This window comes from Lathyrus oleraceus, chromosome 5, assembly GCF_024323335.1.
Source record: "Lathyrus oleraceus cultivar Zhongwan6 chromosome 5, CAAS_Psat_ZW6_1.0, whole genome shotgun sequence".
NCBI classification, from domain to species: Eukaryota; Viridiplantae; Streptophyta; class Magnoliopsida; order Fabales; family Fabaceae; genus Lathyrus; species Lathyrus oleraceus.
Window position 1 is genome coordinate 294623457 of NC_066583.1, and position 12894 is coordinate 294636350.

Consider the following 12894-nt stretch of genomic DNA (forward strand, 5'->3'; position numbering starts at 1 on the left):
TACTCAACCTTTCTTGTAACCTTAAACATTTTCTTCCATCATTCACATTCTTTGTCTCTCTATTAAATCCCATTTTATATCTCCATGTCCTTTTTTTTTGTTTTTCTATTTTACCAACTGACCATCGATTATTTGCCCACTTTTCGGTCACTTTTTCATTCATCATGGCCAAACCATTTGAGATGACCAAGGGCATTAACAACCATAAAAGAACTATGGAAGATTGCGATAAGAGTTCGTCATAAATGGACAGTTGTGTCTAAAATGAAAGAGCACTTTGAGATTATTGTCATTAACAAAAAAAAGTATGTAACAACTTTAAATTTTTACATATTTTATATTTCTATCTTTGATTCGTATTTTATTCATACAAACTTTGATAGATTTATGAACTATGATTTTCAATGTTTTAGACTTCAAATTTTTATATATTTTTTAGTTCTATCTATGATTTGTATTTTATTGGTACAAACTTTGATGGATTTATGTTTTCATGCAACTTCTATTTACTTATGTTTACTTATATTTAACTTATTAATATACCTGTCATTTTTATTTTATTCATGCAAACTTTCAATGCTTATGTTTACTTTCTTAACTTCAACTTAGGGTATAAAAAAACTTATGTTGCCACTTATTCATATATGAACTATTAATATATTTTCTTTTCAGGGGACTGATATACATGTCAACGTTCGAATCATGTATAAACAAACATTTAATTAAACCTTAATAGTCAAAAACACCTATACAATTGCAAACTTTCAAGTTCAGTTGAATGAATTGTTGTTTAAGGCTTTAGAACACAAATATCCGTTGAAATTCATGTATGGATGGCACCATTGTTGGAGATAAGAACAAGTATGTCATATATAATAAAGCATTCAACTTCACACCTTTTGGTGATATTATTTCTAGGAAATAGAAGAAAAATCTTTTAATGGGCCTGGTCTTTTTTGTTTAATTTTTTTTGAAAATCATCTTTATCTTGATTAAGTTCCTCAACTATTCTTATAGCATTATTCCTTATTTTCCATTCCTTCTTCACATGTGATAAGGATGGTTGAAGAAATAGGCTAGACGCAAATACAATCTAGGAGTAAAAAATAGTACGTCAACAAGATGTTGAATGACATGGGACATGTCTATAACAACTTTTCATCTTTTACATTTATTTTTAACTCTCACTTTATTTACTTCTTTTAACATATTACTCAAAATATAGGAAGAACAAAATAAATTGCACACACTCTGGGAGGGTTACACATTGCAATTTTATAGTGTCAAATTATAAAATGATGTATATTAGTTCAATTGTATATTGATATGTATATCATTTCAAATTCCGAACTGCTATGGTTTTGTTATGCAATGATAACTGAAAATGAAATGTGCAGCCATTAAGAAACAATATATGATTGAAGACTGAAATTGCTATGAGAGTAAATACTGGTTTTACTATCTAATGAATAAGTAAAATAAACTGATGAATTGAATAGCAGTTGAAATACATAAGTGTTATGGTTTTGGTTCAAGACTTCCATATTCTATTTTGTGGAGTATAAGAAACAGTAGCATGTTTGTCCAAATTCTACAACCAGTACAAATCACTTGCCCATAGATTTGTCATAAATCTGTATTACAACAGAAAATTAAGGCAAGAAAATGCATGACAATCATAGCTCATAAGAAGTTGTGGCTTCAAAAACGTCAAAGTCAATACACAAATCTTTACTACTTCAAATTATATCAACTAAACTGACCTGATCAGAATATTTACAAATATAAACTGATACAGTTTTCCAATGGAGTTCACCTACAAATAGTTATTAAATCAAATCACTTTCCAATGAAAGCACGGTCTCAAACAACATTAAACAACCATGAAAGCACGAGATGAAGAAAAACGGGGAAAACCCGAAAATCATTAAAACATGAAAAGTTGTAATTTTTTGCTCTCTCATTGTATAACTATGGTCAACAACCATTAAAACGAAAAGAAAAATTAGTCTTAAGCAACATTTAACCCCCATGAAACCATAATATGAAGAAAAATATGGAAAAACCGAATTTTTTTTCCAGCAAATTGAACAACCATGGAAGCAGAATATGAAGGAAAAGGAAACAACTTTGAATATTTACCCTGAAACTAAATAATTTAGAAGAAGGTCTAACCTGATGTTGATGATGGAGCTTGAACAGGACAAAGAGGTGAAGCAGAGAGGAATCATTTTGTGATAGTCAAAGCAATAGAATCGTGTAAAACAGTGTATAATGCCGGAAATAAAATGAAACATTAGCTTAAAAATATTACCTGATGGTAAAGCAAAGAGAGAACTGAAGCAGTGAGTGTTGCCTTTGAAACTCAGAAAAGAAAATGAAGAAGAGAAAGAGAGATTGAAAGACGAAAGGAGATAGAATGCTTAACTGAAACAAAAACTAAACTGAGGGAGAAATGTATTTGATTTGAAATTTGAAATGAAGGAAAATTGTGGTTAAACGTGTCAGTAGCGGATTGATGGTGAATGTGGAATTAATCGATGATTCGACATTGACTATTTTGGTATTTTTAGTGTGTAAATGGCTATTTTGGCCTTTTTAGTGTGTAAATGAAAATGTCATTAAAATGTACTGAGGATTATCAGTGAACTTTTTTTTCAAAATAATCAATTATTCGAAAAAAATACCAAAATAACCAAGTTTGGTAGAGGACATGACAGATGAATTTGCGCACCCACATACCATTTAGAGGAGGCGCCAATAGCATTGGCGCATGCATTGGGCTCCTCATGAGGAGGCACCAATGCTAGTGGCGCTTACATTGGGCCTCATGAGGAGGCGTCAATGCTAGTGGTGCCTTAGTGTGTTTTGTTTGGTGGACGCCAATTCATCTGGTGCCTGCATGTGATGTTCATGTGGGTGCCAACCCCTCAGGCGCCCACGTGTTTTGTCCAATGGATGTTCCGTCTCTATAAATACCACGCCTTGCATACAGTAATTTTCACTCAAATTCATCTCCTAATACCATAAGTTGTCTAGTTCAACCATCAATTTCAATTCTCTCTGTTTCAACAGTGTCTGCATACATTCAGAAACGAAATGTTGATGTAATATTTTCTGCCGTTGCGGCTCCGATACAAGTTAGACTTTGGAACACAGATAAGTTTGAATGTCTTAATCGGACGTTGTACAGTTGGTTAGAGAGAGAAATTGGAGAGGGTGAACGGATTAGAAGAATACAATGGCTTGTGTCCACGTTCAACCAACATGGAGAAGTGCGCGAATGAGTGGATATTAAGACTGACCAAGACGCTCGTAGGGTGATGCATTACATGTTCAAAATTGTTTTGATGGTTGTAATTGCATAGTTCTTATATTGTATTTGTTATAATTATTTGTGTTACTGTTTATGTAATGGTACTTTTGTCACAAACGTCTACTATGAAATAAATTTAGTTTTCCATATATTGCAACAGAGGTACTATAAAATAAATTTAGTTTTTCATATATTGCAACAGAGGTACATCTGATTTTATCTGGTTGTGCTCGTTCCAACACTAGGACAGTTATTACGATTGTGACCTGGTTGACGTCATGAACTACATAGTCTAACCATTTTGTTCGTCGTATCCATTTCGGTTCAAATCCGGGTGCTGTTAGGGCGACCCTTTTTCTTCCTTCGCATAACTTCGTTGTGCCAGACGATGTCCCCTTGATATTCTGGCCAATAATCCTCTTTTACCACTAACGAGAAACTAATTTTATAAACATTTGAAACGCTGACAACTTTGTAAACTTCACATAGCAAGTAGGATGGATCCCTTCGAACCTTTGAGCATGCCGCAATGACATGGGAGCAGGGGGTACGAAAGGCTTGGAACCTTCCGTAGTCGCACCAACCTCTATATTTTTAGTTTCTATTTTTGGATTACTTCTTATAGATATCTTTTTTGTGTTATACCTTTGTTATATCTCACTTTTTAGTTTCTATTTTTAGATTACTTCTTATAGATGTGTGTTTGTTGAGTATGCATTTCTTCTTCTAATTGTATTTTCTTACTTTTTTGTTATTAGGATCCGAAGCGGTTTAGATGTCGTGTACATGAATATGTACCCCATGATCCTTTAATAGAACCATATATTAGAGGATGTGGATTTGGAAATCTACTAAACATTGTTTCGTACTCGGTGGACTACAAGTTCATTCTAGCTTTGTTGGAGATGTGGAGACCCGAGACCCACACATTTCACCTTTCGATTGGTGAGTGTACCATCACACTTGAGGACGTGTACATGTTGTTGGGTCTCCGTATAGATGGAAAGGCAGTGAATGGTTGAGTTAACCAAGACAACAATATATGCAATGAATTATTGGGCGCCCCTTTGTTAGACGACGAAACTGAGGGAGACACATCCGGTCAAGCAAGGGGGCAAGGTATAAATTTAAAATACCTAAAACAATATTATGTCAGTATAGTATTGTCCGACGATTCAATCGAGTATGAGAAAATAATAAAAGCTCGACGTTATATTATGATTTTATTTGGTAACTTTTTGTTTCCATAAAGTACATGTAATTCTGTGAATATAATGTATTTACCTTTATTACGCAACATTAATAAGGTAAACACTTATAGTTGGGGTTGATTTGTGTTGGCCCATCTATATAGTGCAATGTGTAGAACTGCAAAAAAGAATACCTGTACTTTTTTTTCATGTGCTTATTTGCTTCAAGCTTGGGAGTGGTCGAGAATGTCGTCGCTCGCCCCGATAAATGAGCACCCATTCGTGTTCCTGTTTGCAACCAATTAAGTCTAACACTTTACCATTCACCATTTAGTTAATTATATTTATTATTATAATTAACAGTAAATAATATTTTTCACTTCTTTTTATTATCTTAGGTGGTCAGTAAGGGGAATGAACTACAACAGGTGTCCGAAACACGCTATTATAGTCTATCGAAATCTATTAGACCACATTGGACATGACAATGTAATAATCCTACCAAACTATATTTTAATTTAAAAATACTTCTCAAATTATTTTCCATCTAACCATTTCGTATTGTTTTACAGTTTGTTTGGAGGCCATATATGGGTCTGAATCATGATGTGAACCATGACGATGCTGCAGTTTGGACAACGAAGACACCGATTATCCGATTCACTACGGTGGAAATGCACCAAAGTGACCGGGTCAAACTGCAGTTCAGAATGCTACAACAGATTCCAGAATCTCCCACGTGTTTGGGGAATTGGCATCGAAAAAGGGTCGATGTACAGTGGGATTATTCTGACTGGAGAGACTTTGCAAAAGACATGTGACGTCAATGGAGGAATCAACAAAAATACATCTTGAACGAACCAGTCATCCGAGGTGCAAGACCCACTCAGCAATATATGACATGGTTTAGGTCAGTAACAACTCAACAATTTGTATCTGAGCCGCGGTATTTGATGGATCCACGCCAACTTGCTTCGTCATCGTATACCCCACATCAATTCACCACCCAACACCAATGTGAACCCACCCAAACCCAACAACCAACCACACAACATCAACCGACCACATACACACAACAACCAAACACCCAACATCGCAACCCGTTCATACCAATCACCCAACAAACAACCATCCAACGTCGCACCCCGTTCATACCACCCACCCAAACACAAAACCAAGAATCAAACCCCGCATCCACAACCGTCTACAACCCAGATAATTCATATGGGTCACTTCATCGTAGCCCCCCACCAATGAACACCCAACCATTGCTTAACTATAGTACGCCCCATGAACCATTGCTTCGTTTTCAAAACGACTCAATGGCCCAATTTGGGCAACTATACCGTCCCTAATTCACCCAACCCCAACGCCCTAACTACGATGACATGGGCACCGAACTCCATTACGGAAGCGCCGTTGGCCAGAGCCCCTCCGGATATTAGGAGCAAATGATGACACATCTTCAAATACCGCTGGAACTTCCGCCAGACCTTCCAATCAGCCATCGCTCGATCAGATCAGCACCCAAAGACCACAAACACCTCAAGAAAATTGTGGGAGACCTCGGAGACAAACTAACGCACCGGGGTGTGGAACCGGGGGACGTTATAATCGGGCGGGTCATTAGTTTATTGTCAGTCCAATGTAACCAATTATTACATATTTAATGAATTATTTTTTTTTCATTATTATTTCTTATGTATTAAACAATAAAAATTAAAAATTAAAAAAAAATTTAAAAATTTAAAAAACTAAAAAAAAAGAATAAAAAATAATAGGAAAGGGTGTATGCACCAGATGAATTGGCGCATACACCCACCAAGCAAAACACACTAAGGCGCCACTAGCATTGGCGCCTCCTCATGAGGCCCAATACAGGCGCCACCAGCATTGGTGCCTCCTCATGAAGAGTCCAACGCATGCGCCAATGCTATTGGCGTCTCCTCTTAGTGGTATGGGGGTGCGCCAATTCATCTGGCGCATCCTCTACCAAACTTGGTTATTTTGGTATTTTTTTCGAATCATTGGTTATTTTGTAATTTTTTTTGAATAAGTTGGTTATTTTGAAAAAAAAATCCGTTAATGGTGGTATGTAATTATAGTGGATAGATAGTTGAAAAGAAACATTCTCTTTCATAGATTTTTACTTCATAACGTTTTTCTTTTCATGATTCTAGTAAAATGAACCCGATTTATTAGACATGTCCGTTTTGCCCGCACTTTAATGTGTCAGTCTCATTTTTTTTTGGTTTTTACGATCACAAACATTTATATGAATTTTTGGATTTTTAAATTTAAAAGTTATAGGGTCCACATCGCCCGCCCTCACTTTTAGTGCGATGTTGATCAAAATTTTAGATATACACCCTCATATACGTTCGTCCGGTTCCACTCCATTTTTAGGGACTTTTGCGAGCGGATCTGAATGGGACAAAAATGTCTGTTTGTCACCCCTACTTAAATGATTAACAAATTAACACATCTCATTCTTGTTTTTTTTAAACCCAACCTATACTCATTTTAATCATCTGCATGATACAAACCTTCAAAATAAAATTAGGTCTATTGTTGCTACATCCTAACCAAAACGCGCCACAAAGTTACCTATGGAGATTTTATTACATGATTAATGATTAGTAATTAATGTTAGTAGTTATCTTTTATAGCTTTGAGTCATGTAACACATTCAAATGGGAATCATGTATCCCATACCAATTAATGAAAAGGCTATGAATAGCAATAATAATAGACTAACATAGATAACAGACAATCAAGTATATGGTGTCGAGTTGGAAAGATTGTACTCTGCGAGGTACATACTCTAAACTCTGGAAAGTTATAGCAAGGCTTATTCCTCAAGTTTTAGAGTATGCTTGTTGGAGTATCGATGATGGTACGGTCATTCATCCTTATTTTTGGGTCGACTCAGGAAATGAATGTGCAGATTCCATAAGAATTAGCGCATGCAAAATTGAAGGATTTGGTCGGTCAATATGGGGATTGGAGCTGGCAGATTATGGATCAATGGATGTCGAAGCTTTTGCTACGGAAAATCAGAGCTCAACCTCCTCCAAAGCTCGAGTATGGCAAAGATGAGATAGTTATTGCAGGGACAGGTATATGTGGTGCTTTCGTTAGAGATATGTATAATTGGTGAAAAATAATGCAAACAATAATGATAGTATTTGGAAGGTGTTTACTGTGGAAATTGGTAAACAACCGTTGGTCCTCCCCGGACCTTAAAACAAAGGGTTACTTGCAGGATCGACCAGTTGATCCTAGGACATGTGCTAGTGCAAGTGAGGCTTGTCCAACTCGACGAAATAACTTTGTGAGGAACGACTCCTAACAAAGTGTCGAATAAGCGTAGGATTTTCCACACGAACGGTTTAAACGATGCTACAGCCTATAGGTGACTCGTGACCGACAGCGCTATAACATTCAAAAGATGTACTCGACGAACACGCTTTTGGTAAACTCTATTATTGTAATAGAATCAGTGTCGACAGCGTAAACGACAACGTAAAATGATAACTCAAAAGTAAATGAAATTAAGATAAAATGTTCAACGGGAACAATTGAAAAGTAAGGAAGTTGCATTGAAATAAATGTGGTGATTCACGTACATAGCACTGTCAAAAAACTCTTGCTTCCTCGCGCTGGGAATGGGAAGTTTTCTTACAAGTGATTTTCAGTACAAAGTGAATACCTCGAGCCCCTCGTGGGACATTCTATTTATACTAAACTAAAGGAACTGCTCATAAGCTAAAACTCCTAGAAACCAGCAGATGTTATGTCACACGATCTGCCAAACCGCTGCCCTCACGTCTTGCTAACTGCTCCAGATTCTGGCGCTCTTATTCTTCTTGTAACTGCTGCTTATTTTTTAAATTTCAAATTTCTCCCGCCAGACGCTAGGGCGACGCTGTCATCTACGCATTTGGCATAAAAGAAAAATTCTTTAAGTCTCAGACTTCACCTCAGTCGACGGAATAGCCTGTCGACCAAACAAGTTCTCCTGTCGGCTTCATCCCTTGACTTATGTTTTTCTCACTCTTACTTGCCTCAAACACCTCTTCATCCTTTGATGGGGTATAACCCTCAAATTCACAGGACTCTATCACTAACTATGCTTTCAACATGCCTTAGAGATTTTTCGTGGTAATAAAAGGTTATTTGGCAGATGAGGATTCAAGAGCGTATTAAGTCGTTTTTATGGCTTCTTGGACATGATAGACTCCTAAACAATTATAAGAAGATCTTAAAAGGGATGGATGGGGCGGAGTGTATGTTACGTGATAGTTCTTGCGAATCTTCATTGCATTTGTTTAGGGACGGTAAGAAATCAAGACATATTTGGATTAATAGAATTCCGGTTAAGTTTTTGCCGGATTGGATTTTAATGCCTGGTTTAGGTTGAATCTTGGTCTAGATAATTAGTGGGGTAGATTTTGGGTAGTGACATATCATATTTGTGGTATTGGCGTAACAAGGAAATTCATGAAGAGAACTTTGAGAGATCGTATTGCCCTAGTAGTTATGTGTAGGGAAAGTTAAAGGAATATGATGTGGCGGTTAATAGTAATAAGTTAGTCACGAATGGGGAGAGTTCTTCATTATGGTGGGTTGGATGGTGTCAGAGGAGATCTTGGTTAAACTTATACGGATGGTGCTAGTAACCATAATAAGAAAGCGGGTTGTGGAGGTATTATTTGAGGCAAGAAGGGATAATGTAAAGGTGGTTTTTTTCAAAGGAGTTAGGTGTGTGTTGTCTTTTTCAAGCAAAGTTGTGGGGAGTTTTTGAAGGTCTAAGTCTTATCAGGAGACTTGGGTTGATGAAAGTTGAGCTTAGTGTGAACTCGACATTGATTGCTAAAGCGATTGAAATGGGAATATCTAAGGATATGGATGGATACTCCTTGATTAAGCAAATTCATAAGCTTATAAAGATGCATGAGGAAGTGAAGGTGGTTCATTCGTATAGGCAAGCGAACTCGTGCGCAAATGCTCTTGTAAAAGCGGGAATTGATAGTATGCATGAAATGGTTTTTAAAGATAATGCTTCAGATTTTATAAAGTCAATGGTTGATTTGGATGCTAGGTGGACTTTATTTCCTAGGTTGGCTGTGTATTTTTTCTTCTTTTTTTTGGGGATTAGGCCTTCTCTCTCGTAAAAAAACAAGCAACGTACATAACAGTCAAAAGGCATAAAGTTTGAAGGAAATGCGAATAACTATAAATACACCGGTAAGAGAACTAGAAAGGTCATTACTTATTCACATATCTGGAATATTTAGGTTTTGCTTTCTCATTGAAGGTAATGTCACACATATTATACTATTCGCAAGTACATTTGGAATCTAACGTGGAATCTCAATAAAGTTGAATTGAACCCAATTTTCACTAAAAGATTATGTTAGCCTAACCACCATTACACGATGGTAAGGGCTACTGTCAATAGTAACAATTATGACTGCGATTTTATAGCAGAGATGCATGCTGCTATTAAAAGTTATACTGCCAGACCTAAATCCTAGAGAGCATTGTTTTGGACGTTCAACAGTAACACCAACTAAAAGCGACAAAGATGAAGGTATTAAGGCCTTAAATCCTCGTCCTCTCTCCGTCGAGATATGGGATGCATTCGTCCCAAATAATTTCAACTTGTCCTCCTTGGTGACCTTCAACAAAAAAATGACATACGTGAGCATGTTACTAACATCAATACCTAGATATTGATAATATGTGCAAAAGACTTACTCAAATGCAAACTTCTTCCCAAGTTCTCCATAGCTAGTTATCAAGACCTCTCAAGGAAGCTAATTCACTAGTTTTCTACAAGCAAACACCGCAAGGTGTCTACCATGAGCCTATTTTAACATATGAAGGGGGCACGACGAGTCCTTACAATAATATATGGCTAGATTTAATTAGGCTATAGGTGATAAACCTCAATCTATAAATTTTCATAGGTGCTTTCCAAAATGGGCTCAAACTCTGACACTTCAATAAATCTCTCGCCCAGAAAGCAGCAGATTTGATGGAAGAAATCATGGAAAGGAATGAATGTTACATGGAGGGAGAGTAAAGAAATGTCAATAAGAGGTCCAGAGACACAATGGAGAGGAGCGGTGAGGGATTTGAATCCTATAACCATTGCATAAACTATTTGACACATCCAATTTGAGATAAAGGCGCTTTCAAGCCTATTAGAAGCCCCACAAAAAATTATACGCCATTGAACACTAGATAGGAGAATATAATGGGAGAAGTGTACCACACGAGATCCATCCCATATGCTTCATCCAAAAAATGGGAAGTGATGGAAAATGAGGCCAACAAATGGTGCAAATACCATAAAGCCAAGGGTCAATACAAAAATAATTGTCATCAACTAAAGAAAGAAATATACTTTCTTATTCAAAAAGGACACTTGGTAAGGTATGTCCACAGGGATCTCATAACTCGGGGTAAAGGTCGTTGGAATATGAACGAGATCTTCCCAGAGTCCTCAACCAAGAAAGAAAAATGATCTGAAGAAAGAAACAATGGTGAACATATCCTTCATACACTTAACGTTATTTCCAAAGGCTTTTCAATAGGTGCAAAGTCGAGTTCTTCTAAAAAAAGGTATGCTTGCTAAGTTATGCATATCACACATCCTATTTGAGATAAATGCGCTTTCAATTCTATTAGAAGGCCCGCCAAAAATTATACGCCATTAAACACTAGATGGGAGAATATACTGGGAGAAGTGTACCATACGAGATCCATCCCATATGCTTCACCCCAAAAATGGGAAGTGATGGAAAACGAGCCCAACAAGTGATGCAAATACCATAAAGCCAAAGGTCAACACACAAATAATCGTCATCAACTAAAGAGAGAAATATACTTTCTCATCCAAAAAGGACACTTGATAAGGTATGTCCACGGGGATCTCATAACTCAGGGTAAAGGTCGTTGGAATCTGAATGATATCTTTCGAAGAGTCCTCAACCAAGAAAGGAAAAGGATTCGAAGAAAGAAACAATGGTGAACATATCCTTCATACACTTAACGTTATTTCCAAAGGCTTTTCAATAGGTGGAGAGTCGAGTTCTTCTCAAGAAAAGTATGCTTGCTAAGTTATCCATATCACATATCCCCCCCCCCTATCCATGGAAATTCATTTGCTTGAGGTTAGTTTTTCATGTAAGATGTTGTTGGAATCTCACCTCATGAGGATGTACTCAGGCTCATTAGCATGAAAATAATCCACTAGTATGTCAAGAGGGCACTCATTAATCACATGATTTCAAATGATATCCTTTATTTGGATGCTTTTGAAAGATTGTAACTAGGTATGAAGCATTTTCAATCCTTTAAATGCTCTTTAGTGGGTTTCTAGGGTGAGCACGTATAGGTTGTAACACCCCAATTTTTAATTAAATATTTTATTTAAATACTTCCATGTTCATATGTGTGTTATTCGAAATATTCGAATTAATGGTGTTGTTCGGTGCTTATGAGTATTTTGATAATTTAATAATTACAGGAGTTATAAAATTTGAGAGCGGGAAAGTAAAATAAGATTTATTGGAATTATTAGAAATAATTAGATAATTTTAGTTATTTAGTAATAATTGAAGAAAATAGAATTTTGGAGATTTTTCATTAAATACTTATTTAAATGAATTTTTTATTTAATTATAATAATAATAAAATAAGAATTTTAAAGGGTTTGGGTGGAAACTAGAATATATTGAGAGGTGGAGTGGTGAGAGATTGAGAAAATTGAGTCAAAAGTATAATAATTAAATATTTTTAAATTAGGGTAAAATAAATAGGAAGTATAAGAGAAGGCTAGGTTTGCATTATGTCTAATTGGAGAGAAGAGGCAAATAAGGTATTATAAGAGGGAGAGCTAAAAAGCCATATCCAAAAGTTTGAAGGTTCTACAAATCTAAGATAAGGGGGTGATTTCCTTATTGATAGGTGATAATAGGCAGCCAGAGCGGTGATGGGTCCTTACCTTTCCATCAACACCAAGGTTTATGTTATGTTTCCTTCTGTAATGTATCTGACAAAATAAGGTTTGGATACAATTTTATTGGCCTTGATCGATGAATAACACATGTGATTTATTTTATTGTTATGGATGACCAACTGAGATTTGGGATAAATCTCATATGGTCACCGTATTTGGTTGATTGATGCATGAAATGTTTATTGATATGATTGTCTGTTTGGTTGTAATAGTTGTTGGTAATAGATTTGTGAGTTTTGTCAATTTCCCAAACCTTACTATCTGTTTTCCCAAATTTTCTCAAATTTTCCCAAATGTCAGAAAACCTAAAATTTTCAAAAACTGAACATTTCATGAAAAAATAAAAAATCAGACTT

At 36.0% G+C, this 12894-nt stretch overlaps 1 long non-coding RNA gene across 1 annotated transcript; it reads right to left on the reverse strand.

The window, feature by feature from the left end:
* Positions 1 to 1406: 1406 nt before the first annotated feature.
* LOC127088191 (uncharacterized) lies at positions 1407 to 2489 on the reverse strand. Its single transcript, XR_007790142.1, has 3 exons — positions 2176 to 2489; positions 1764 to 1816; positions 1407 to 1634 (listed from the first exon to the last, which is right to left on the reverse strand). It is a non-coding gene; the product is annotated as an uncharacterized LOC127088191 (long non-coding RNA).
* Positions 2490 to 12894: the final 10405 nt, after the last annotated feature.